The sequence below is a fragment of the Arvicanthis niloticus genome, chromosome 18 (assembly GCF_011762505.2).
Source record: "Arvicanthis niloticus isolate mArvNil1 chromosome 18, mArvNil1.pat.X, whole genome shotgun sequence".
NCBI classification, from domain to species: domain Eukaryota; kingdom Metazoa; phylum Chordata; class Mammalia; order Rodentia; family Muridae; genus Arvicanthis; species Arvicanthis niloticus.
The window spans coordinates 3,620,834-3,648,056 of NC_047675.1; the positions used below are offsets into that span (position 1 = coordinate 3,620,834).

Below are 27,223 nucleotides of genomic sequence, written 5' to 3' on the forward strand. Positions count from 1 at the left end.
CCTATAGACTCTCCAGAATCTCTCCCATTCCAAATCTCCAGCTACTCTCAGAGATGCTTCACATTCTATGAGGCTACAGTTAGCCTGATAACTAAACTACACAAAAATCCAAAAACAAAAAATGGATTTCATACCAATTTTCCTTATGAACATTGATGCAAAAATACTCAATAAAATACTTACAAACTGAAATCAAGAACACATAAAAGACATAATTCACCATGATTAAGTTGGTTTCATTTTAGGGATGCAGGAATGGTTTAATATATGAAAATCTATCAACATAATCCACCATATAAACAAAATGAAAGAAAAAATCTCACATGATCATTTCATTAGCTGCTGAAAAAGCCTTTGACAAAGTCTGATACCCCTTTGTGTTAAAAATATGAGAGAGATGAGGGATACAATGTCCATAACTAAATACAATGGGGCAATACACCATAATCCAATAGCCAACATCAAACTAAATGAAGAGAAACATAAAGAATTTCATTAAAATCAGGGACAAGACAAGGCTGCACATTCTCTTTGTATCTAGTAACATAGCTCTTGAAGTTCTAGCTAGATCAATAAGACAACTAAAGGAGATCAAAGGTATATAAGTTGGAAAGAAAGAAGTTAAAGTATCACTATTCCCAGATGATATAATAGTATACATAAGTGACTCCAAAGAAGTCTCACAGTTAATAAACAACTTCGGCAAAGTTGCTGGATATAAAATTATCTAAAAAAAAATCAGTATCCTTACTTTATATAAATTATAAATGAGCTTAGAAAGAAATTAGGGAAGTGATACCATTCACATTAGCCACAAATAATATAAGATATCTTGGTGTAACTCTAAGCAAGTAAGTGAAAGATCTGTATGACAAGAATCTCAAGTTGCTGAAGAAAGAAATTGAAAAGGATATCAGAAGATGGAACAATATCCTATGCTAATAGATTGGCAGGATTAACATAATAAAAATAGCCATTTTACCAAAAGCAATTTATAGATTCAATACACTTCCCATCAAAGTTTCAGCACAATTCTTTACAGATCTTAAATGAGAAATTCTCAATTTCGTATGGAAAAAGAAAAAAACCATAGCTAAAACAATTCTATACAATAAGAGAACTTCTACATATATCATCATGTCTGATCTCAAGCTGTACTATAGAGCAAGAGTAATAAAAAACCATATGGTATTGGCATAAAAACAAACAGCTTAATCAATGGAATATAATCAAAGACCCAGAAGTGCACCCACATACCTACAGACACTTAATATTTGACAAAGAAGCCAAAATCATACAGTGGAAAAAAGCAAACATCTTTAGCAAATGGTGCTGGTCTAACTGGATGTGTGCATGTAGAGAAATGAAAATATACCCATATTTATCACCCTGCACAAAATTCAAGTCCAAGTAGATCAAAGACCTCAATATAAAACCAGAAATACTAAATCTAATACAAGAGAAAGGGGGAACTGCCTTCAACTCATTGGCACAGGAGAAAAATTCCTAAACAGAATGCCAATGGCTCAGGCACCAAGATCAACAATTAATAACTAGGGCCTCATAAAACTGAAAAGCTTTTACAAGGCTAAGAACAACATCAATAGGACAAAATGGCAGCCTATAGAATGGGGAAAAATCGCCACCAACTCTACATCCTAAAGAGAGCTATTCCTGAGGTTTTTTTTTAATATTTTGGATATTAGCCCAAAATATTAAAAAAAACTCAAGAAATTAGAAACCAACAAACCAAATAACTCAATTAAAAATGAGATACAGAGCTAAGCCAAGAATTCTCAACAGAAGAATCTTGAATGGCTGAGAAGTATCTAAAGAAATGTTCAAAGTTCTTATTCATCAGGGAAATGCAAATAAAAATGACCCTGAGATTCCATCTTATACAAGTTAGTTATACAAGTTAGGATGTCTGTCATACAGAAACTGAAGTGATAGCACATGCTGGCAAGGATGTGGAACAAAGGGGGACACTCTTCCATTGCTGGTTGGGAATGCAAACTGGTACAACTACTTTGGAAATCAATTTGGAGTTTCTCAGAAAATTGGGAGTAGTTCCACCCCATGACCCAGTTATACCACACCTGGCATATACCCCAAGGATGTCCTATTTTATATTACAAGTATACCTTCTTGACTGTATTCACAGCAGCTTTATTTATAATAACCAGAAACTGAAAACAACCTAGATGCCCTTCAACTTAACAATAGATAAAGAAAATGTACAACTATACAATGGAATACTACTCAGCTTTAAAAAACAAAGACATCATGAATTTTGCAGGCAAATGAATGGAACTAGAAAATATCATCCTGAATGAGGTAACCCAGACCCAAAAGGACATGCATGGTATGTACTCACTTATAAGTGGACACTAACCATAAAGTACAGGGTAAGCATACTATAATTCATAGACTAAGTAATAAGGAGTGTTCAAGGGAGGATGCACTAATCCCACTCAGAAGGGGAAACAAAATAGTTATCAGGGATAGATGGAGGGAGGAAACTCAGTGGGAGAGCAGGTGAGAGGAGAACAGAAATAAGGATCAGGTGTGAGGAGAAGTGGTGTGGGAGATGGCTGGGCATCAAATGACACCGTTAAAGTACTGGGGGTGGGGGGGATATAAAGAACCATTATATGAATGGAGAGTTATGTTCATAGATGAAGAGATTCAAAGTAGTAGATTCTAATTCTTCTCAAATAAATTCAACATAATTTCATTGAAAGTTTCAATTGTTTTCTTTCATAAATTTGTAAAGAAATAAAAAGTAGAAATCTTACAATAGTCAGAACAACTTCTCAAAAGTTCACCAACCAATGTTAAATCTACAGTAGTAAAGATAGTATGATTATGCTAACATAGTCATACTATCCTCACAAATCAGACACAAACAGATCCTTACCAAAATATCAAGAAATGAACCCTTATGTACATGGTTGTTACAGTTTGGATCTGAAATGTTCCCCAAGGGCACATGAGTTAAAGGCTTGGCTTTCAAGTTAGTATCATCAGTAAAAAAAACTTAATAGGTGGGGCCTTATGACAGACTTTTGGTCATTAAGGGCATGACCTCAAAAGGGGTTGTGGGAACTTGGTCTCTTATTTTCTGTTTTCCAACCAACATGAATTACATAGCTTTCATTGTTTACAATGTAACTCAAATTCAAACAACCAAAGCTAAACAGATGGATTAGTAAACAAACTGTAGTATATTTGTACAAGGAAATATTTATTAGTAATGAAATACTTTAAAAAAATCACAGCCTTACCTTGTAGTTCAAGATGTCTTCAAATTCACTTACTGTGTAGCTCAGTTTGGCCTAGAACTCATGACAATCCTCTTTTCAGCCTCTTACAGTGCAGATTGCAAGTGTGAGCCACTATGCCTGTCTTCAGCAACAAATATTGATATATTCAACATGTGTATTTTAAATAAGTATGTGTTATTCAGAAATTTAAATTGAAATGCGATTTTATTGACACAAAACTCTAGAAAATGCAAATTAATCTGTAGTGACTAAAATTAATCAATCAATACCATCCTATTGTTAGGAGACACAATGGGAGAATCACTTAGTTTTGTGAAGAGAATTTAGGCAATAGACATGTTCATCATCCTGCTTAAAATATTTATATATGTTATTAAGTATCTACAGCTGTAAACATTTATTTAATTTTATACCTGAGAATATATGATGTTTACTGCATGGTGATAATACACAACAAAGGGAATGATTGTAAATATTTGGAGGTTGATTCAGTAGCTCTATGTAGAAATAGTCTTTTTTTTTCTTTCCTTTTTTCTTTCTTTTTCTCTTTCTTCCTTTCTTTTCAGAAACAGTGGTAACTAAATTGCTGGGTGAAATAATTAGAATTCCAATCTTGTAAGCTATATTAAATTTAAATCCTCTAGTGGCAAATCCTGGTAGATTTGCCATATAAGCCTGGAAACACTAGTAGCTACATCTTGCCTCTCACTATCCGTGTCCAAAAAGACCCCCTCTCTCCTCTTCTTCTCTTCCTCTAACCAACCTGGAAGTCCCTCCTACTAGCCCAGTGATTGGCTCCTTTATTCATTAGGGGATTGGCTCACAAGAAGTCACCTGAGTATGTGACTCACTCCTTGTCTGCAGCCCCTCCCAGGAGAGTGGAATTTAGCATCAAAATGCAGGCAGGATAGAGCCATCCACAACACTTCCCCCATTTTGTTCACTTAAAGGACTTTTTTTTCTCAGATATAAATTGAGCACAACTATTACCATCTTGTAGTTTTATAAAGTACAAGACAAACTTAATACTCAGTCCATCACTTTTGTAAATAAAATAGAACACTGTCATATATCCTAACTTAAAAGACAATTCTACACCTGACTTATGTCCTGCCTGTAGATTGTATGCCATCTGAAAAACATCTTCTCAAATCTGTTCTCTCAATTTTAAATAGCCTGGGTCATAAATAGCTATGAGTAGTCTTTCAACCCCATCAGAAATCTGAGAATGACCAACATTATCTGAAGATATAGGAAGCCTAACACAGTTTCCAGAGCAGACAAGTTGTAGAGACAGATGCCTCCCTGTATAACCTCAGTAAATTAGGAAGTTGAAGCATCTATCTTCAGCCTTTTGGCTCAGGATCATCTGACAGACCTTTGAGAAACAGGAATGTTAAAGACTAGCCTATTCTGTCTCGACAGAACTAAGTTGTTCTAGCCTGTAAATTGTGTCTTTTCAAGAACAGTATAGGTCTGCAAAAGAGATTGGCAATTTTCTGCCCAGTGGCATCCTAGCCACAATGTACAGCCTCAATTGGAGGTAAGATGTTCAGCTGCTTCTTTTAATCCACAAATGGGAAGCTGTTAGGAGCAGATTTGTCTCAACAACAAGTGAATAAATTAACATGAAATGTCACATACTGTGGATTTCTGATGTTTTTGAAAACTAACTATCTGTGTAATCTGAAATATTCTATGTTAACTACTCTCAACTATTTCTAATTAAATAGCTGAAAACACCATAACAATAAACTCAGAGCCATGAATTTACTATTTGGCCCTTAACTCACAGGCTTAAAAATATCAGATCAGTTTATAATAACAGTTATAGAAGGACTGAGTCTAATCCTTGTACTTTTAAAATTTTTGTATCAATAGAAGAAAGTTATACCAACAAAAACCTAGATTTGGCATCAAAATAAATTCTGTACCAAAATAAGAAATTATGACTTCAACTTAGTAACAATTATAAAGATTTCTACCAATTGAGATTATGGCTATACAATCAATTCTAGCTACTTCCCCCCTGTTCCAATTGCTACCATTTCTACATTCTCTAGAAAGACAATCTATAATAACCATGTCTAGTCCCAAAGCCCAGGGAACTGGGGCAATGACTCTTCATAACTTCTTCAAGTTGAATATGGGCGTTGAGATACTTTTGAAGGGGGAGGGAAGGGTAGGAAAAATAAGGGACTTTGTTGGCCTTAAGAATGATTGATTTAGTTTCTGATGCCTTTTTCCTGACTGGATCTGGTTGAAAGTCCAAGACATCAGGAGTTCAAGCAGGTCAGTTCAGCATGTCAGACAATGAGACTCACCAAGGCTGTATATTCTGTAATATACAAATCTCAAAACAAAATTTTAGTATCATCAAAATAACTTTTTTGTTTGATTCTTTGGAATCTATTTCTAAGGGGGTCTCCCTCTATCAAATCTGATCCATATTACTCTGGGAGGTATATAGACACTAATTGCCATTTCTAAAAACACAAAGACAAAACCTTTCTCCCAAATCAGCATATCCTGAGCCAGTAACCAGAAAAACCTTTATATTGACCTCTCTCCCAAAGGAATAATATGACCACAAAACTCAAAATCACATCCATTTTGCAAGTTAAAACAATCCAAAACAAATGAAGTAAACTAAAATACTGTATGTTTTTATGATTAAAAACTGTCATTAAGAAGAAGTGGGAAATGAGGAATGAAAAATTATAAAAATCATTATATATATATATATATATTTTTTTTTTCTTTAGGTTTTTCTTTAAAGGATATGGAAAACTTCTCTCTGAAACGAGCCAAGAATGTAGATTGGGCAGTTCCAGAACTGGCTGCCCACAAGAAAAAGGATGTAAGTCATTTAGGTGGCAACCACAATGATACAATGACTGGGCAGGGCTGTGTTCAGAACAAGTGAGAAATAGTTAATCAGAAATAGTTGAGTAAAAGACAGGGTAGGGCACAGTGACATGGTAAAACTACATTTTTGAGAAGAATGAGTATACAGAGCGTTTTTTAATATGACTTTGAATCATTTAGGTTGGGTTCCTCTGGAATGTTTCGCTATTTTTATGTTATGTATCCTTGACTACCCCTCACCCCACTCCTCATTCCCCTGGTTTGTGGTTTTTCCCTTTAAATAGTTCCTCAGCTGGCCTGCCAATTTGTCAAACTCAGCTCCTGCGCAAGCCTGCAGTCTGACCGTTGGCTAGACAACTCTCCCTAATAAACCTCTGCTGATTGCATCCAGGTACGGTGTCTTGCGATTTTTTGGTGGCCGTGATTTCTTGAGTAAGGGTCTCCCGAGTTTGGGGGTCTTCAATATCATCTTTAAAACAATTGATTAACACTTCTATTTATATCTGCTTATAAGCAGACAGCTAGTCAAAGCAGGATTTAAACCCAGATTTCATGTGGAGCCCATGTTAGACAGAATTTGAGTATCTTGCAAGATGTATTAGAGTGATATATCTTTATACCATCTTTTTGTTTGGCTGTCTTCCTAGAGTAGCTATCTTGTAATACCCTCTATCTGTTCAATTCTCTGCCTGGAGCCACAGACATTATTAATTAATATCTGCTCACTGCCCTATCTACTTGGAGTCAGTGACAAATTTTTCTTATGCTAGTTACAAACCATGGGCTAAATTCCCCTTGTGATTCAGACAAAAATCTATATATAAACCTATCCTAAAAGCAAATAATCCCAATATTATAAAATCACAGTTCAATCCATCTCTGCCCTAAGAAGTAGGCAACTTCCATCCTTTTTCTCCTGATTCAGATTAGCCTGGAACTCCCTGGAACAGCAGGGGACCTCAGAGCCTGCTTTGTTTAAATTTCTGAGCTCTAGTCCATATAACTATCTCAGCACTACCCAGTTACTCACTTAAAAAACAAACAAAAAAACCCCTCTAACTCTCAGGCTAAAGATATTAAATTTGCAGTAGATTTTTGCCCAATACATTGGTTCGTCACCTGTTGTGGGAAATACTAAAAAGATTTGCACGTTCCTGTGCTATGTCCAGCATCAGAGGGCCACATGCACCAGCGAGGTGTTCTCATCTCAGCAGACTTTCTGGCCTGGAGTTCCAGAAATCTCTCCACCCAGCTTGCTAGGTTCTCACTGGCCAGTCACTACCATGTCAGACCCATGCTTCAAAACCCCCATGGCCTTTGTGATGAAAATCAGGCAAACCCACACTTTGCTGCTGTAGCTTTCTCTCTTGAACCCAGTTGAACTATAGTTTGAAGGAAAACACCACACAAACTTAGTTCAGAAACAATGGTAACTCAATCACTGGCTGAAACAACTAGAATCTTAATTTTGTAAGCCATATTAAATCTAAATCCTCTGGTGGTGAATCCTGGTGGACTTGCCATATAAGCAATGAGACACTTTTAGCTATATCTTACCCTCTTACTATCCCCATCCAAAAAAAAAAAAAAAAACAACCAAAACCAGAAATAACATAAAACATAACATAAACATTAAAGATAAAAGTAACCAAGCTACATAATCAGTACTCAAATGATCTCAGTACAATTTGATCACTGTTCTCTATCTTTTTTTTTATTGGATATTTTATTTACATTTCAGATGCCATCCCCTTTCCTTATTCCCCACCCCCCAAGAAAACCCGTATCCCATGCCCCCTTTTCCCTTTTGCTTTTATACACTTTTTAAAAATGTTAATCAAAGGCTTTATAAGTTTGGTAATGCTCAATCAGAAGTGTAACCTAATACCCAGCCTAGATATATCAACTATCTTTGACACGTGAACAACTGTCTCTATATCCCCCCTTTCTTTCTCTCTCTTTCTCTCTCTCATCACCTAGCTTCTCCTCTCTTTCATCTCCTCCTCTCCTTACTCCTTCTCTTCCTCTCAGTACTCCTTTCCCCTTAGCTCCTCCTACATTTCACCCTTCCTGTTTAAAAAAAAAAACTTTTCTCTCAAAATACAATTAGAGCATAATTATACCAATTTGTACCAGTGAGGTACAAGATAGTCCTAATACCCAGCCCATCATTTTGTTGACTAATCAGAGCCTCTGTCATCTCTCCTAACTAAAACACTTAGTTCTGAACCTGGCTTTTTCCTTGGCTTTAGAATGAATGTCAGCTGAAAACCATCCACTCAGATCTTTTCTCTCAAAGTAAATAGCCAGGATTGGCTATGAGACTATAGGTCTTAAACCCCATCAGAAATCCAGAATGACTGAGTTAACTGAAAGTATGGGAAGCACAAAGCATAGCTTCTAAAACTTAGCCAATTTATAGAGACCACTGAACACCTGGACAGCCCCTATACTACAGAACATTGGAGCATCAAATCTTCAGCTTTCTGGCCCAGAATCATCTGACAGACCTTAGTGATGCAGAGTTATTAAGGGCTGATTACTCTGTCTAGGCAGATATAATCAGTCGACTATTCTGCATGTGTGTCCTTTTCTGGACAGTAATTTGTCTGTAGATGGAAAGAGGCAATTCTTGCCTTGTGGCTGTCTCTGCACAACTGGAGTAACTCCAAGGATGCTCAATTTCTTCTTAGAATCCAAGACAGGAAGCTGTTAGGAGCAGACAGGTCTCTAATCAAAATGACCATTAATACAGAAATGTTTGTAATGTCAATTCTGTGCACTTCTGATGTTTTGAAAACCAACTATCCATGTAAGGTAACCTGGACTGTTGTCTGTTAACTCCACTCAGCTATTTCTACATAAAACATAGAGAACACCCTAACAATAAACTCCAAGCCATGAATTTGCTATAGTCCCTTAACCCTCAGGCTAACCATCTCAAATCAGTTGAAAAAGTTAAAGAAGGACTGGGTCTAGGCCTTGTATTCCTAAATGTGTTATACAGGCACAATGCCCATGAGAGTATCAATATTCATCTCACTTTTATGTCAATAAGAAGCTTGTACCAAAGAAAACCTTGAATTTGAAATCAAAGTAAATTTTGTACCATTTAAGAAATTGTAACTTGGTCTTGATAATAATTATACAGATTTCTACCAATAGATTATGGCTATGCAATAAATACTAGCTAATCCTCCCTATTCCCACAAGAGCCGCTACTTTTCCCTAGAAAGACAGCCCAATATTAACCACCTTAGTCCCCAAGCCCAGGGAATGGGGGCACTGACTCTTCATTAACTTCTTCAAGCTGATTATGGGCATTGAGATATTAGAAGAGAGGTGGGGGAAGGAGTAAATTGATAAACCTCTGACACTGTGTCTTCACTGCATCCAGTTGGAATTCCAGGACCTCAGAGGTTTGAGCAGGTCTGCTCAGTTTGCTTGATGAGTAGATATACCAAGGCTGTGTATTCTGCAATATACAATTCTCATAACAAATTTTAGTATCAAGATAATAATACTTTTTAGAGAGCTGACATTTTATTAAAGATGTTGGTTCTAATAGCTTTTCTTCCCCCCCTTTTTGGATATAATATTTATATTTAGAATTTTATCCTCTTACCCCATTCTCCTCACCACCCAGGAACCCCTTATCCCATCCCCCCTCCTCCTGCTTCTATGAGCATGTGCCCCCACCTACCCCCCACTCTCACCTCCCCACCCTAAGATTCCCCCCTACTCCAGTGTTCAGCCTTCATGGGACCAAAGATCTCCTCTCCCACCTATGCCCAACAAGGCCATCCTCCCCTGCATATACAGCTGGAGTCATGGGTCCCTCCCTATGTGCTTCTAGGCTGGTGGTTTAGAACCTGGGTGGCTCTTGTTGGTTGGTATTGTTGCTCTCCTCGTGGGACCACCAACCCTTTCAGCTCCTTCAGTCTTTTCTCTAACTTCTCCATTGGGAACCCTTGATCAGATTAATGGTTAGCTGTGAGTATCTGCCTCTGGGTATGTCAGACTCTGGGGGACCTCTAAGGAGACAGCCTTATCAGGCTGCTGTCAGCATGCACTTCTGTCATCCATATCAGCGTCTATTTTTTGTGACCGCACATAGGATGAATACCCTTGTGGAATGGTCTCCCTACAACCTCTCCTTCAGTTTCTGTCCCACACTTTGTCTCCATATTTGCTCCCTTGGGTATTTTGTTACTCCTTCTAAGTAAGACCTAGGCATCCACACTTGTTCTTCCTTCTTCATGAGCTTCATGTGGTCTGTTAGTTGAATCTTTGTTGTTTCAAACTTCTGGGCTAATATCTGCTTATCAGTGAGTAAATACCATGTGTGTTATTTTGTGATTGGGTTACCTCACTCAGGATGATATTTTCTAGTTCCATCCATTTACCTAAGAATTTCTCAAATTCATTATTTTTAATAGCTGAGTAATATTCCATTGTGTAGATGTACCACATTTTATATATCCATTCCTCTGTTGAAGGACATCTGGGTTCTTTCCAGCTTCTGGCTATTATAAATAAGGCTGCTATGAACATAGTGGAGCATATGTCCTTGTTATATGTTGCAGCATTTTCTGGGTATATGCCCAGGAGTGGTATAGCTGGGTCCTCAGGTAGTGCTATGTCCAATTTTCTGAGGAACCACCAGACTGACTTCCAGAGTGGTTGTACCAGCTTGCAACCCCACCAACAATGAAGGAGTGTTCCTCTTTCTCCACATCCTCATCAGGTTTAATGTAGTCCCACAAGTTTTGGTATGATGTGTTCTCCTTTTTATTAAATTCTAAAAAGTCTTTAATTTCTTTCTTTATTTCTTCCTTGATCAAGTCACCCTAAGTAGAGCATTGTTCAGTTTCCATGTGTATGTGGGCTTTCCATTGTTTTTGTCATTATTAAAGACCAGCCTTAGTCCATGGTGGTCTGATAGGGCACAAGGAATTATTTCAATCTTTTTGTATCTGTTGAGGCCTGTTTTGTGACCAATTATATGGTCTAGTTTGGAGAAGGTACCATGAGGTGCTGAGAAAAAGGTATATTCTTTTGTTTTAGGATGAAATGTTTTATATATATATCAGTTAAATCCATAACTTCTGTTAGTTTCATTGTGTCTCTCTTTAGTTTCTGTTTCCATGATTTGTCCATTGCTGAGAGTGGGGTGTTGAAGTCTGCCACTATTATTGTGTGAGGTGTGATGTATGTTTTGAGTTTTAGCAAAGTTTCTTTTATGTATGTGGGTGCCCTTGCATTTGAGGCATAGATGTTCAGAATTGAGAGTTCATCTTGGTACATTTTTCCTTTGATGAGTATAAAGTGTCCTTCCTTATCTTTTTTGATTAGGTTTGGTTGAAAATCAATTTTATTTGGTATTAGAATTGCTACTCCAGGTTGTTTCTTGGGACCATTTGCTTGGAAGTTTGTTTTCCATCCTTTTACTCTGAGGTAGTGTGTGTCTTTGTCACAGAGGTGTGTTTCCTGTATGCAGCAAAATTCTGGGTCTTGCTTATGTATCCAATCTTCTAACCTATGTCTTTTTATTGGAGAGTTGAGTCCATTGATATTAAGAGATATTAAGGAAAAATGATTGTTGCTTCCTGTCACTTTTGTTGTTGGAGGTAGAATTATGTTTGTGTAACTTTCTTCTTTTGGTGTTGTTGAGAGATTACTTTCTTGTTTTTTCTATGCTGTAATTTTCCTCCTTGTGTTGGAGTTTTCCATCCATTATCCTTTGAAGGGCTGGATTTGTGGGAAGATATTGTGTAAATTTGCTTTCGTCATGGAATATCTTAGTTTCTCCATCAATAGTGATTGAGAGTTTTGCTGGGTATAGTAGTATGGGCTGGCATTTGTGTTCTCTTAGGGTCTGTATGATATCAGTCTAGGATCTTCTGGCTTTTATAGTCTCTGGTGAGAAGTCTCATGTAATTCTTCTATGTCTGCCTTTATATGTTACTTTACCTTTTTCCCTTACTGTTTTTTAGTATTTTTTCTTTGTTTTGTATATTTGATGTTTTGATTATTATGTGACGGGAGGTATTTCTTTTCTGGTCTAGTCTATTTGGGGTTCTGTAGACTTCTTGTATATTTAAGGACATCTCTTTCTTTAGATTGAGGAAGTTTTCCTCTATAATTTTGTTGAAGATATTTACTGGCCCTTTAACTTGGGAATCTTCACCCTCATCTATACCTATTATCCTTAGGTTTGGCCTTCTCATTGTGTCCTGGATTTCCTGGATGTTTTATGTTAGGAGCTTTTTGCATTTTGCTTTTTCTTTGACAGTTGTGTCTATGTTTTCCATGGTATTTTCTGCACATGAGATTCTCTCTTCTATCTCTTGTATTCTGTTGGTGATGCTTACATCTATGACCACTGGTCTTTTTCTTAGGTTTTCTATCTCCAGGGTAGTCTCCCTTTGAGATTTCTTTATTGTTTCTACTTCCATTTTTAGATCCTGGATGGTTTTGTTTAATTTCTTCACCTGTTTGGTTGTGTTTTCTTGCAATTCTTTAAGGGATTTTTGTATTTTCTCTTTAAGGGTTCCTATATGTTTACCAGTGTTCTCCTCAAATTCTTTGAGAGTGTTATTTATGACCTTCTTAAAGTCCTCTAACATCATCATGAGAAGTGATTTTAATTCTGTGTCCTGCTTTTCCGGTGTGATGTGGTATTCAGGGCTTGCTATGGTGGGAGAACTGGGTTCTGGTGATGCCAAGTAACTTTGGTTTCTGTTGTTTACGTTCCTGCGCTTGCCTTTCATCATTTGGTTAACTCTAGTGCTACCCTCTCTCACTGGTTCTGACTGGGAACTGTCTTTCCAGTTATCTTGCTTGTGTCAGAGCTCCTCAGGATCCAGATATCTCTGTGATCCTGTGATCCTGAGCTCCAGCTGCTCTGAGTGCAGTGTCTTCTCTAGGATGTCTCAGGGTAAGGTGTCTTCTTGCGAGCAGACCAGATAGGTGTTCGCTGCTCTGAGTGCAGTGGTTCCTCTAGAATGTCTCAGGATAAGGTGTCTGCTGTTCTGGGTTCTGTGGCTCCTCTAGGATGACTCTGGGTATGGTTTCCCCTGCTCTGAGGACACTGGCCTCTCTGGGCTGTATCAGGATACAGTTTCCACAAGGGTACAGACCCACTGGGTGCCTGTTCGTGCCACCAGGATCTGGAGAGGGGTGAAAGGGGAGTGGAATTCTGCAAAGGCAGGATTTGGGTACCTGGGGTGGGGGTGTCCTTCGTGCTTCCTACTCCTAGCTGTGGCACTGGTGCATAGGGTGGTGTGCAATTGACCTTACCTGCCTCCCTGAGGACACTGGCCTCTCAGGGATGTCTCGGGATACAGTCTCCACAAGGGTGCAGACCCACTGGGTGTCTGCTCCCGCTACCGGGATCTGGCCACTGTTCTCTATCTTAATGAGTTCATCTGTTTTTGGAAAATTGCAGACATACCTATAATATTACAGTTTGGGAAAAAACTTAATAAATATACATATATGAAGCCTAGCATTTTTAGAAAGAACATCTGCTTACCCAGTGAAAGTGAAAACCCATGTCTACTTAGACATACTGAAATATTCATATGCACCTTATTCAAATAGCTCCAACCAAAGAATGAATAGACTGATAGTGATATGTCCAGGCAAGAAATACCTCTGAGTAATGAGTGGATGCATGTAATAACATACGTGAGACTGACAAGTATTCTGGTATACGAAAGAAGTTAGGCATACAATATTACAAACTGTATAATTCTATGTATATGTAAGTATAGAAAAGATGATTCAGTAATGATAAGAAAACAGCCTAGTGGTTGGTGAAGGCCAGAGGTCAGAAGCTGAAGATTGATTGCAAAAGAACAGATGGGAACTTAGGAAGGTACTGAAAATTAATAACATCCTTGTGGTGGTAACATCACATTTGTCAACTCATATCTTATTGTTCAATTAAAATAGTTAGTTTGCTAGTACATAGACCAGACAATAATAAAATGGATAGGGCCAGAACACCAGTTCTATATTTAAAAGAAGTTAGTATATATCTATGAGGTGACAAAACATAAAGTCTGATATTTGATTAAAATGAAAAAAAGCAGCACATTTAATCTACTATTTACTTGTGTTAAAAATTACATTTAGTGTATAAGTGTCCTTGTTGCCTAGATTACAGGTTTTCAACAGTAATATATTTTTAGAAGGAAACTAAAGCATAAGTTGACCCTTGGGTGTACTATGGAAGCCTATTCTTGGGTTCTGCTTGCATGCCTGTTCATTTCTTCCTCTTGTACTTGTCCTAATTCATCGTTGGGTCACTGAGTACATCTGTTACTCCATTAGAGGAACATTGAAGACTGGTTTATTCTTTTCTTCGTTGTCACTAATACATCCTTGGGTGCTATATTGTTGAGCAGAGCTGTACAGAGAAGAAAGAGAGTGTGGCCATTCTCCATGATAGTAGTTCTCAATCTGTGGGTCATGACCCTTTTGGCAAACCTCTATCTCCCAAAATATTTGCATTATGATTCATAGCAGTAGCAAAATTAAAGTTATGAAGTAGCAACAAAAATAATTTCATAGTTGGGGGTTACCACAATATGAGGAACGGTGTTAAAGGGTCATAGCATTAGAAAGGTTGAGAACTAGTGTTCTCAACTAGAAAGGTCACTGTACTCCAAATAAGCTTTTCAATTTCAATTTAAGAAACCCTGTATGCAAAATGGTTATTTGAGAAGAGTACTGAAGAATAAGATCAGTCAATATTGTTTCAAAGACTTATAAGCGAGGGCTAATATCCAAGATATACAAAGAACTCAAGAAACTATACTCCAGACAACCATATAACCCTATTTAAAAATGGGGTACAGAGCTAAACAAAGAATTCTCAACAGAGGAAACTCGAATGGCTGAGAAGCACCTTAAGAAATGCTCAACATCCTTAGTCATCAGGGAAATGCAAATCAAAACAACCCTGAGATACCACCTCACACCAATCAGAATGGCTAAGATAAAAAACTCAGGTGACAGTAGATGCTGGTGAGGATGCAGAGAAAGAGGAACACTCCTTCATTGTTGGTGGGGTTGCAAGCTGGTACAACCACTCTGGAAATCAGTCTGGCAGTTCCTCAGAAAACTGGACATAGCATTACCTGAGGATCCAGCTATACCATTCCTGGGCATATACCCAGAAGATGCTCCAACACATAATAAGGACATATGCTCCACTATGTTCATAGCAGCCTTATTTATAATAGCCAGAAGCTGGAAAGAATGAAGATGTCCCTCAACAGAGGAATGGATACAAAAACTGTGGTATATCTACACAATGGAGTATTACTCAGCTATTAAAAATAATGAATTCGAGAAATTTATAGGCAAATGGATGGATCTAGAAATTATCATCCTGAGTGAGTTAACCCAATCACAAAAGAACACACATGGTATTTACTCACTGTTAAGTGGATGTTAGCCCAAAAGCTTGGAATAGCAGAGACTCAACCCGCAGACCACATGAAGCACATGAAGAAAGAAGACCAAGAGGGGATGCCTCAGTTCTACTTAGAACGAGTAACAAAAATACTCAAGGGAGCAAATATGGAAACAAAACATGGGACAGAAAATGAAGGAGGAGCCATCAGGAGACCATTCCACCTGGGTATCCATCCCATGTACAGTCACCTAAGCTAGACACTGATGTGGATGGCTGGAAGTGCATGCTGTCAAGAACATGATATAGCTGTCTCCTTAGAGGTCTGCCAAAGACTAACACATTTAGAGGACGATGCTCACAGTTAACCACTGATATGATCAAGGGTTTCCCAATGGAGAACTTAGAGAGAAGACTGAAGGAGCAGAAAGGGTTTGTGACCCCAGGAGGAAAGCAACAATACCAAACAACCAGAGCCCCCCCCCCCCCCCCCCAGGGTCTAAATCACCAGTCTGGGAGCACATAGGGAGGGACCCAGGACTCCAGCGGTATCTGTAGGGGAGGATGGCCTTGTCCAGCATAGGTGGGAGAGGAATTTCTTGGTCCCATAAAAAACGAACACAGAATGGGGGGAATGTGAGGGTGGGGAGGGGGTAGTGGGGGGGTAGGTGAAGGTACTGCCTCATAGAAGCATGAGGAGGGGGGATGGGATAGGAGGTTTCTGGGAGGTGAGAGGAAGTGGGGTAAGGGGATAAAATCTGAAAGGTAAATATAATACCTAATTTTTAAAAAAGGAGATGAAAAAAAAGGGAAAAATGAGAAAAATGGGAAAAAAGATAAAAAAGAAAGAAAAAAAGAAAAATAGGAGATTTAATAACACAAATGGAAGGATTTAGAAATTTAGGAGGCAGTTTATGTTAATGGAAAGAGCATCATAGAAACTGGAAAATCACACCCTCATAGAAACACAAGGAAGGGGGATGGGATAAGGGGCTCCTGGGTGGTGGTGGGGAATGGGATAAGGGGATAGAATTTGAAACATAAATATTACAACCAATTAAAAAAAGGGAAAAAAGTTGTTAGAACCAACATCTTTAATAAAATGTCAGCCCTCTAGGAAAAAAAATTTCTTGATATTAAAACTTGTTCTGAGAATTGTATATTGCAGAATACACAGCCTTGGTGTATCTACTCATCAAGCAAACTGAGCAGACCTGCTCAAACCTCCGATGTCCTGGAATTCCAACTGGATGCAGTGAAGACACAGTGTCAGAGGCTTATCAATTTACTCTTCCCCCTACCCCTCTTCTAATATCTCAACGCCCGTAATCAGCTTGAAGAAGTTAAAGAAGAGTCAGCGCCCCTATTCCCTGGGCTTGGGGACTAAGGTGGTTAATATTGGACTGTCTTTCTAGGGAAAAGTAGAGGTTTTGTTGGAACAGGGAGGATTAGCTAGGATTTATTGCATAGCCATAACCTACTGGTAGAAATCTGTATAATTATTATCAAGACCAAGTTACAATTTCTTAAATGGTACAAAATTTACTTTGATTTCAAATTCAAGGTTTTCTTTGGTACAAGCTTCTTATTGACATAAAAGTGAGATGAATATTGATACTCTCATGGGCATTGTGCCTGTATAACACATTTAGGAATACAAGGCCTAGATTCAGTCCTTCTTTAACTTTTTCAACTGATTTGAGATGGTTAGCCTGTGAGTTAAGGGACTATAGCAAATTCATGGCTTGTAGTTTATTGTTAGGGTGTTCTCTATGTTTTATGTAGAAATAGCTGAGAGGAGTTAACAGACAACAGTCCAGGTTACCTTACATGGATAGTTGGTTTTCAAAACATCAGAAGTGCACAGAATTGACATTACAAACATTTCTGTATTAATGGTCATTTTGATTAGAGACCTGTCTGCTCCTAACAGCTTCCTGTCTTGGATTCTAAGAAGAAATTGAGCATCCTTGGAGTTACTCCAGTTGTGCAGAGACAGCCACAAGGCAAGAATTGCCTCTTTCCATCTACAGACAAATTACTGTCCAGAAAAGGACACACATGCAGAATAGTCGACTGATTATATCTGCCTAGACAGAGTAATCAGCCCTTAATAACTCTGCATCACTAAGGTCTGTCAGATGATTCTGGGCCAGAAGGCTGAAGATTTGATGCTCCAATGTTCTGTAGTATAGGGGCTGTCCAGGTGTTCAGTGGTCTCTATAAATTGGCTAAGTTTTAGAAGCTATGCTTTGTGCTTCCCATACTTTCAGTTAACTCAGTCATTCTGGATTTCTGATGGGGTTTAAGACCTATAGTCTCATAGCCAATCCTGGCTATTTACTTTGAGAGAAAAGATCTGAGTGGATGGTTTTCAGCTGACATTCATTCTAAAGCCAAGGAAAAAGCCAGGTTCAGAACTAAGTGTTTTAGTTAGGAGAGATGACAGAGGCTCTGATTAGTCAACAAAATGATGGGCTGGGTATTAGGACTATCTTGTACCTCACTGGTACAAATTGGCATAATTATGCTCTAATTGTATTTTGAGAGAAAAGGTTTTTTTTTTTTTTTTTTTTTTTTTTTTTTTTTTTTTTTTTTTTTTTTTTTTTAAACAGGAAGGGTGAAATGTAGGAGGAGCTAAGGGGGAAGGAGTACTGAGAGGAAGAGAAGGAGTAAGGAGAGGAGGAGATGAAGGAGAGGAGAAGCTAGGTGATGAGAGAGAGAAAGAGAGAGAAAGAAAGGGGGGATATAGAGACAGTTGTTCACGTGTCAAAGATAGTTGATATATCTAGGCTGGGTATTAGGTTACACTTCTGATTGAGCATTACCAAACTTATAAAGCCTTTGATTAACATTTTTAAAAAGTATATAAAAGCAAAAAGGAAAAGGGAGCATGGGATAGGGGTTTTCTAGGGAGGGAAAATGGGGAAAGGGGATGGCATCTGAAATGTAAATAAAATATAAAAAATAAAAAAAGACTTAAAGGCTTTGCTTGTAGTTTGAATCAAACAGTTTGATAATATCTGATCGGAATAGTGAGTGCTACATAGTATAACTCACTAGGTAATATAATGGATGTTTGAGTTTATTTTAAAAATGTATAAAGTTACTGGTAAACCATAGAAATACTGAAGGAACAGCCTTCATCAGTACAATCAACAGAACTCAGAGATATAACTCTTATAATTAGTCTTGGCATATTGATAAACATCATTCTCCAAATATTCGAGAGTTACCTGGATATAAGTTTATGTTTTCTTTGGATAAAATTTAAAATTAGAAGCTTCAAATTTGAATAAGCAATTTATCAGATATAGGTATATATTTAGGGTAGGTCATCTCTAGAGGCAGAGAAAGGATAGAAGTAGAAGGCCAAGAAAGTTAGGTGGTGACAAACACTTTCTCTTAAAATGTTCCTCTATTACTCTTGGGTCTCCATCATCATCATAAGGAGGGGAAGGCTGGCACTAAGCTAAAGACTGCAGAAATGAGAATGATATGTATAGGACATCTTCCTTTGGAAAACAAAGAGGAAAGTTACCTTTTTTTTTCTAACATAAACTTTAGTTTGTCAAGTTAGAAAGGAACAAAAGATGAGTTCAATAAATAGATAAGGGTCATGACATACAGGACTTTTCAAGATAAAGGGTAGTTCTTTTTTCCTTTTTATCTTTCCTGAGTTTGATGGTAAGGTATTCTATGCTAAGCTTCTGCTGTTTATTACCTGGATAGTCTACATCTGATACAGTGGTTCAGTGATGTTGTGAAAGATCTAGGTTCTTTTTGTTTTCCATGTTGTATCCTTAGCCCGTAGCTTTTATCTCTTGGTGCAATAAGGCTGTTAACCTTTTGGATAACATAGTCATATTACAGAAAGACAAAAGAAAAAGGGCAAAGAACTAAAAAGCATGAGATTAAATCTGTACCTTTGAGGAGTTCTTCTGGAAATCTCATTTGAGTGTATCCTGAATTTTGTTTGAAAAGGACTGGGTAAAATGGCTACCTCTAGGCTCCACAAACAGGACTGAAGGTGAGTCACTAGATAAAACTGGGAGTTTATTATGAAGAAATAATTGTTGACATCTGGCAATGTTTATCATAGTAGAAAGAAACAAATAATTTTAAAGGGTCAAGTTTAAATGCTATTTCAAAAACAATATGGAGAGATGGTAGAACTTAGACTGAGGTGATTAGAAACTTATCAGATATATGATGTTTTAAAAGTGGAGTTCTTAATGGTTTTGTATGAAATGACAGGGATTGTAAGGAGGCAAAGATGATTTCTAGGTATTTATATTGCTCTGCAGAAACAAAAGGTACTATTATCTGCTGAGACAGTGAAGACGCATTGAAGATGAGTCAATTTTAGAATTCTCTCTGTTTAGACAGAAATTTTACCATTACTAATGTGAGTGATAAAGTTCTTTTGGCTTCTTAAAAGACTGTGACAGGTATTTAAAAAAATACTGATCAGTGGCTATAATTATTGACCTTTTCAAATTTCCTATTACATTGCCCTATACAAAGTGTAACCATCTGCAGCAAAGATATCTTGTCTTTAACAGTGAACATCTTGAATTCACAGAATTCTCTAGTATTATAGTTTTGACACAATAAGTTTTTTTTTTTTAATAATAAAAACACCATTTTTAACTTGGGGCCAGAATGATTTCTCCTGAATTATGTGAATTATTTCTACTTCTGTAGAAATGTAAAACAGTCTCAATAGGGTGGTGCACATGCAAGGTCCATTGGTATGGTACAATTGCTTTCATATTTAAGTGAATGATAGAAAATAAAATCGTTGAGTAAAACTTGAAATTTGTTGAACACTCTTTCTATAATATCACCAAAATACCACACTGACTTTAGGATTAAGATGCCATAGCCTCTTAAACACATGAGTCAGTTCCTATGCTGGCTTGCTTTTGAAAACTCTTCAGAATACAGACAGAACCAAGCACACATCTCACCTTGAGTTATTAGTGCCTCTAAGTTGTAACCTTGTCTGTGTTCTAGTCCTTGTAGATATGTTTTTTTCAGAGCTCCCACATGTATCCTAAAATTGTTCTGCATCTTACATGGATTTGCTAGCTAGATGTTTATCAGCAGGTTCAGCATTAAAGAATGAGGATTAGAACTGAGTTCTAGTTTGCATTAGTTTTAAAGTTCTGGGGACTCACAGAAGCCCTTATAAACCCAGTTGATAATCTTTGAGTCTCTGTATTATGCATTGATAGCTGTGTTTCTACTTCTTTTCTATGAAAAGCCAGCTATTTTGTATGTCACTGACCCCCAATCCTCGCTCCCATGAGAATCAGACCTGAGACTCTGATTTCTAAACTACTGTTGTTAACACAGAGAATTGAATTGTGTTTTCAGAGTCTTACCTACAGAATTCTTTTTCTTATTATAAAGGCACAGGTCTTCAAGAATGTGACATGATTCCCTTTTTCTTTCTTTCTTTCTTTCTTTCTTTCTCTCTTTTCTCTTCTTCCTTCCTTCCTTCCTTCCTTCCTTCTTTCCTTCCTTCCTTTCTTTCTTTCTTTCTTTCTTTCTTCCTTCCTTCTTTTCTTTCTTTCTTTCTTTCTTTCTTTCTTTCTTTCTTTCTTTCTTCTTTCTTTGGTATGTAAACCTTGCTTTCTAATTTAGCTGGTTAATAAAAGGCTAGAACCTGTGATTGGGCAGTGGATGGAGAAAGGTGAGAATTGAGGATTGAGTGAAGGGCTTGCAGGTAGAGGAAGAGGAGGAAGAAAGGAGATGGAGGTAGAGGAGGCTGCCATAAGAGGAGAAGGATTATGAGCAACACTCCAGGAGAAGCAGCAAGTAACAAGGGGATTTACAGCTAGGAAATAGGTTAGAATAGCTCCAAACCTGCCCAATATAAACTTATGGCTTGTAAATAAAATAACTGGATTTGTGTCTTTTATATAGGCTAGCTACAATTATAGATTCATTTTACACCCAGTCCTGCACATTCAACATGAAACAGCTATCATGTTGAATGTTACTAGAAACATCAATGGTTCTCTTGAAATGAAGAGAAAGTACCTAATACTATTTGTAGGATATCTTATACTTCCTGTAATCTAGCTTCTCCTCCTGTTTAATGCCATCATTTTTATCATGATTTTCCCAACAAAAGTCTTTAATAAACTACCATTCTGTTGAAAAGAATCTTCATTCCTCTCCTAGCTTACAGACTGCTTATACTTCTACCATGCCTGACAAGATCAAAATTGCCTATTATAACAATGGTAACTTTTTACCTCTTTGTCAAAGTTGCAGTTTTGCATTGATTTGTGCAATTGTTTTATCAACACCTATCTCCTTCTCTAGAACATAATTAGAAGGCCATGTACAGTATCATTCATTGGAATACCAGCACAAAGCATATTTCTTGGCACATGATAAGAACTTTTTAAAAAATTCTGTGGCCAAAAGAATTGGCCAAAGCCACCATGGAGAAGTACTACCATCCCTGTGACAAGGTCGACTTCAATGCTGATGAAACACATGATAAAGTTAAAAAGATGAAGTCTTAGGTGAGGGCTACAGTCAGAACAATATCAACCAGTAGACCACAAACAGAGTAAGGCAATCTCTAAATCATTTGGTTAAATTGGGTAAAGCCTATAAGTACATTGTGACCTGTTCATCGGTCTAGCAGAATGCATATAAGTTTCACATGGCTATCTTATGCATCATCACTACATATGATGAAATCTGTACTGTAAGACAGGGGAACTATACCATGAATTGCATCAGTAATGTTTTTGATATCACAGTTGTGCTGTGACCAACTAAATATGTTGGGCTAAAGCCATTAACTTAACTTTGTGAATGTACTGTTTCTAAAAGGAGAAATAATTACTTATTAATATGCTAAATGACAGGTGGGCAATGTGCTTCAAAACTATCAGAAGAAATGGGATGATGTAAGCAAACCTCTAAAACGTAATTAAAGACTTGGCAGATTATCTCATATTCAGTATAGCATCATTTATTTAAATATGTAAACAGTAGCCCAAAGTTAAATGCAGAAATATCCACTGACAAGCCTTTCCCTAGCATTATGGACCCACAGAGAAATTTATTTAATGACATTATCCTTGAAGTAGAAAACATAAATATGTGAACAAAAAGATGCAAGAATAAACATGGAAAACTATATGAATTAGCTAATATCATTCCAGTTTATTTTAATTTCTCTACTTTACTGAATTGTGTATAATATTTAATAGAAAGTAATTTGAACACAATCAATGTTAAAATACTAGCTATGACTAACCTATTTACATTTCCTAAGAACTGGTAAATCCATTTTTTAAAAGTTGAGTTTCCTGCATTTACACTTGAAGTGAAAGTAAATCCAATAACCCAGTTCTTTGTTGAGTAATAGTATGAGACTCAAACAGTATTCTGCTGAATTTTAGTGAAGGTGTGCTCTGCATATTTCCTGCCAGACAAGGCAGCTCTCAACATGGTGTTCAAGTATTAAGTTTCTTTTGGCAACTGTACTCTTGGGAAACTAGTGTTTACATTTGAAGAAGAACAGAAGGAAGAAAGGAAAAGTGTCTGGACTTTATTTTTTTTTATTTTTTTATTTATTAGATCTTTCATTTACACTTCAGATGCCATCCCCTTTCCCCATCCCCCCCCCCCTAGAAAACCCCTATCCCATGCCCCCTTTTCCTTTTTGCATTTATACATTTTTTTAAAAAATGTTAATCATAGGCTTTATAAGTTTGGTATTGTTCAATCAGAGGTGTAACCCACTACCCAACCTAGATATATCAACTATCTTTGACTGGTGGAGAAACATGAACATCTGCCTCCCTGTCTCCCCCCTCTATCTCTCTTTCATCACCTAGCTTCTCCTCTCCTTCTTCTTCTCCTCTTCTTACTCCTTTTCATCCTCTCAGTACTCCTCCCACCTTAGCTCCTCCTACACATCACCCTTCCTGTTAAAAGGAAACTTTTCTCTCAAAATACAATTACAGCATAATTATGCCAATTTGTACCAGTGAGGTACAAGATAGTCCTAATACCCAGTCCATCCTTTTGTTGACTAACCAGCACCTCTGTCATCTATCCTAACTAAAACACTTAGTTCTAAACCTGGCTTTTTCCTTGGGTTTAGGATGAATGTCAGCTGACGACCATCCACTCAAATCTTTTCTCTTATGGTAAATAGCTATAAGTTTTCAACCCCGTCAGAAATCCAGAATGACTGAGTTAACTATAATTGTGGGAAGCACAAAGCATAGCTTCTAAAACTTAGCCAATTTATAGAGACCTCTGAACACCTGGACACTCGCTCTACTTCAAAACGTTGGAGCATCTGTTCTTCTGCCTTCTGACCCAGGATCATCTGACAGACCTTAGTGATGCAGCGTTATTAAGGGCTGATTACTCTGTCTAGGCAGATATAATCAGTCGACTATTCTGCAAGTGTGTCCTTTTCTGGACAGTAATTTGTCTGTAGAAGGAAAGTGGCAATTCTTGCCTAGTGGCTGTCTCACCACAACTGGAGTAACTCCAAGGATGCTCAATTTCTTCTTAGAATTTAACATAGGAAGCTGTCCAGAGCAGACAGGTCTCTAATGAAAATGAACATTAATACTGAAATGTTTGTCATGTCAATTCTAAGGATTTCTGATGTTTTGAAAAACAGCTATCCATGTAAGGTAATCTGGACTGTTACCTGTTAACTCCACTCAGCTATTTCTAAATAAAACATAGAGAACACCCTTATAATAAACTCCACGTCATGAATTTGCTATAGTCCCTTAACTCACAGGCTGACCATCTCAAATCAGTTAAAAAAGTTAAAGAAGGACTGGGTCTAAGCTTTGTATTCCTAAATGTGTTATACTGGTACAATGCCTATGAGAGTAACAATATTCATCTCACTCTTATATCACTAAGAAGCTCATGCCAATGAAAACCTTAAAATTTGTAAACAAAGTAAATTGGTGCCATTTAAGAATTTATATCTTCATCTTGATATTAATTATACAGATTTCTACTAATAGGTTATGGCTATGCAATAAACCCTAGCTAATCCTCTCTATTCCGACAAAACCACTACTTTTCCCTAGAGAGACAGCCCAACATTTACCACCTTAGTCCCCATGCCCAGGGAATAGGGGCACTGACTCATCATTAGCTTCTTCAAGCTTATTATGGGCGTTGAGATATTAGAAGAGGAGTGGGGGGCGGGAGAGCAAATTGACAATCCTCTGATGCTGTGTCTTTGCTGCCTCCAGATGGAATTCCCGGACCTCAGAGGTTTGAGCAGGTCTGCCCATCTTGCTTGTTGAGTAGATACACCAAGGCTGATCATTCTGCAATATACAATTCTCAAAACAAATTTTAGTATCAAGATAGTTTTTTTTTTTTTTTAAAGAGGGCTGACATTTTATTAAGAATGTTGGTTCTAATCACTTTTCTATTTTTCCCCTCTTTTATTGGATATAATATTTACATTTCAAATTTTATCCCCTTACCATATTTCCCCCACCACCCAGGAACCCCTTATCCCATCCCCCCTCCTCCTGCCTCTATGAAGGTGTTTACCCACCTACCCCCAGGCTCCCTCCCCACCATCAGATTCCCCCCCCCCCCAGTGCTCAGCCTTCAGGGTACCAATGATCTTGTCTCCCACCTATGCCCAACAAGGCCATCCTCCCCTACATATACAGCTGGAGTCATGTGTCTCTCCCTATGTGCTCCTAGGCTGGTGGTTTAGACCCTGGGTAGCTCTGGCTGGTTGGTATTGTTGCTTTCCTCGCGGGGCCACCAGCCCTTACGGTTCACGGTTCCTTCAATTTACTCTCTAACTCCTCCATTGGGAACTTTGATCAGATTAATGGATAGCTGTAGGTATCTGTCTCTGGGTATGTCCGACTCTGAGAGACCTCTAAGGAGACAGCCTTATCAGGCTGCTGTCAGCTTTCCCATCCTGACATCCCTATCAGCGTCTATTTTTGGTGACTGCCTATAGAATGAATACCCAGACGAAACGGTCTCCCTACAACCCCCCCTTCAGATTCTGACCCACATTTTGTCTCCATATTTGCTCCCTTGGTTATTTAGTTACTCCTTCTAAGAAAGACCTAGGCATCCTCACTTGTTCTTTCTTCTTCATGAGCTTCATGTCCTCTGGTAGTTGAATCTTTGTTGTTTCAAATTTTTTGGGCTAATCTCCGCTTATCAGTGAGTAAATACCATGTGTGTTCTTTTGTGATTGGGTTACCTCACTCAGGATGATATTTTCTAGTTCCATCCATTTACCTAAGAATTTCTCAAATTCATTATTTTTAATAGCTGAGTAATATTCCATTGTGTAAATTACCACATTTTTTGTATCCATTCCTCTGTTGAAGGGCATCTGGGTTCTTTCCAGCTTCTGGCTATTATAAATAGGGCTGCTATGAACATAGTGGAGCATATGTCTTTGTTATTTGTTGGGGCATTTTCTGGGTATATGCCCAGGAGTGGTATAGCTGGGTCCTCAGGTAGTGCTATGTCCAATTTTCTGAGGAACCGCCAGACTGACTTCCAAAGTGGTTGTACCAGCTTGCAACCCCACCAACAATGGAGGAGTGTTCCTCTTTCTTCACATCCTCGTCAGCATCTACTATCACCTGAGTTTTTGATCTTAGCCATTCTGACTGGTGTGAGGTGGTATCTCAGTGTTGTTTTGATTTGCATTTCCCTGATGACTAAGGATGTTGAGCATTTCTTAAGGTGCTTCTCAGCCATTCGAGTTTCCTCAGTTGAGAATTCTTTGTTTAGCTCTGTACCCCATTTTTTAATGGGGTTATTTTGTTGTTTGGCGTCTAATTTCTTGAGTTCTTTGTAAATATTCGATATTAGCCCCCTATCAGATGTAGGATTGGTAATGATCTTTTCCCAATCTGTTGGTTGCCGTTTTGTCTTGTTGACAGTGTCCTTTGCCTTACAGAAGCTTTGCAATTTGATGAGGTCCCATTTGTCGATTCTTGATCTTAGAGCATAAGCCATTGGTGTTCTGTTCAGGAACTTTCCCCCTGTGCCTAGGTATTCGAGGGTCTTCCCCAACTTCTCTTCTAATAGTTTCAGTGAACCTGGTTTTATGTGAAGGTCCTTTATCCACTTGGACTTGAGGTTTGTACAAGGGGATAAGAATGGATTAATTTGCATTCTTCTACATGTTGACCTCCAGTTGAGCCAGCACCACTTGTTGAAAATGCTGTCCTTTTTCCACTGGATGAATTTAGCTCCCTTGTCAAATATCAAGTGACCATAGGTATGCGGGTTCATTTCTGGGTCTTCAATTCTGTTCCATTGATCATCCTGTCTGTCTCTGTACCAATACCATGCAGTTTTTATCACTACTGCTCTGTAGTACAGTTTGAGGTCCGGAATGGTGATTCCCCCAGAGGTTCTTTTATTGTTGAGAATAGTTCTCGCTATCCTAGGTTTTTTGTTATTCCAAATGAATTTGTAAATTGCTCTTTCTATCTCTATGAAGAATTGATTTGGAATTTTGATGGGTATTGCATTGAATCTGTAGATTGCTTTTGGCAAAATAGCCATTTTTACTAAATTAATCCTGCCAATCCAGGAGCATGGGAGATCTTTCCATCTTCTG

At 37.8% G+C, this 27,223-nt stretch overlaps 1 pseudogene; it reads left to right on the plus strand.

Annotated features, from left to right (window-relative positions):
- The first annotated feature begins 22,043 nt into the window (after positions 1 to 22,043).
- On the plus strand, positions 22,044 to 22,381 carry LOC117722894 (dynein light chain Tctex-type 3 pseudogene; annotated as a pseudogene).
- Positions 22,382 to 27,223: the final 4,842 nt, after the last annotated feature.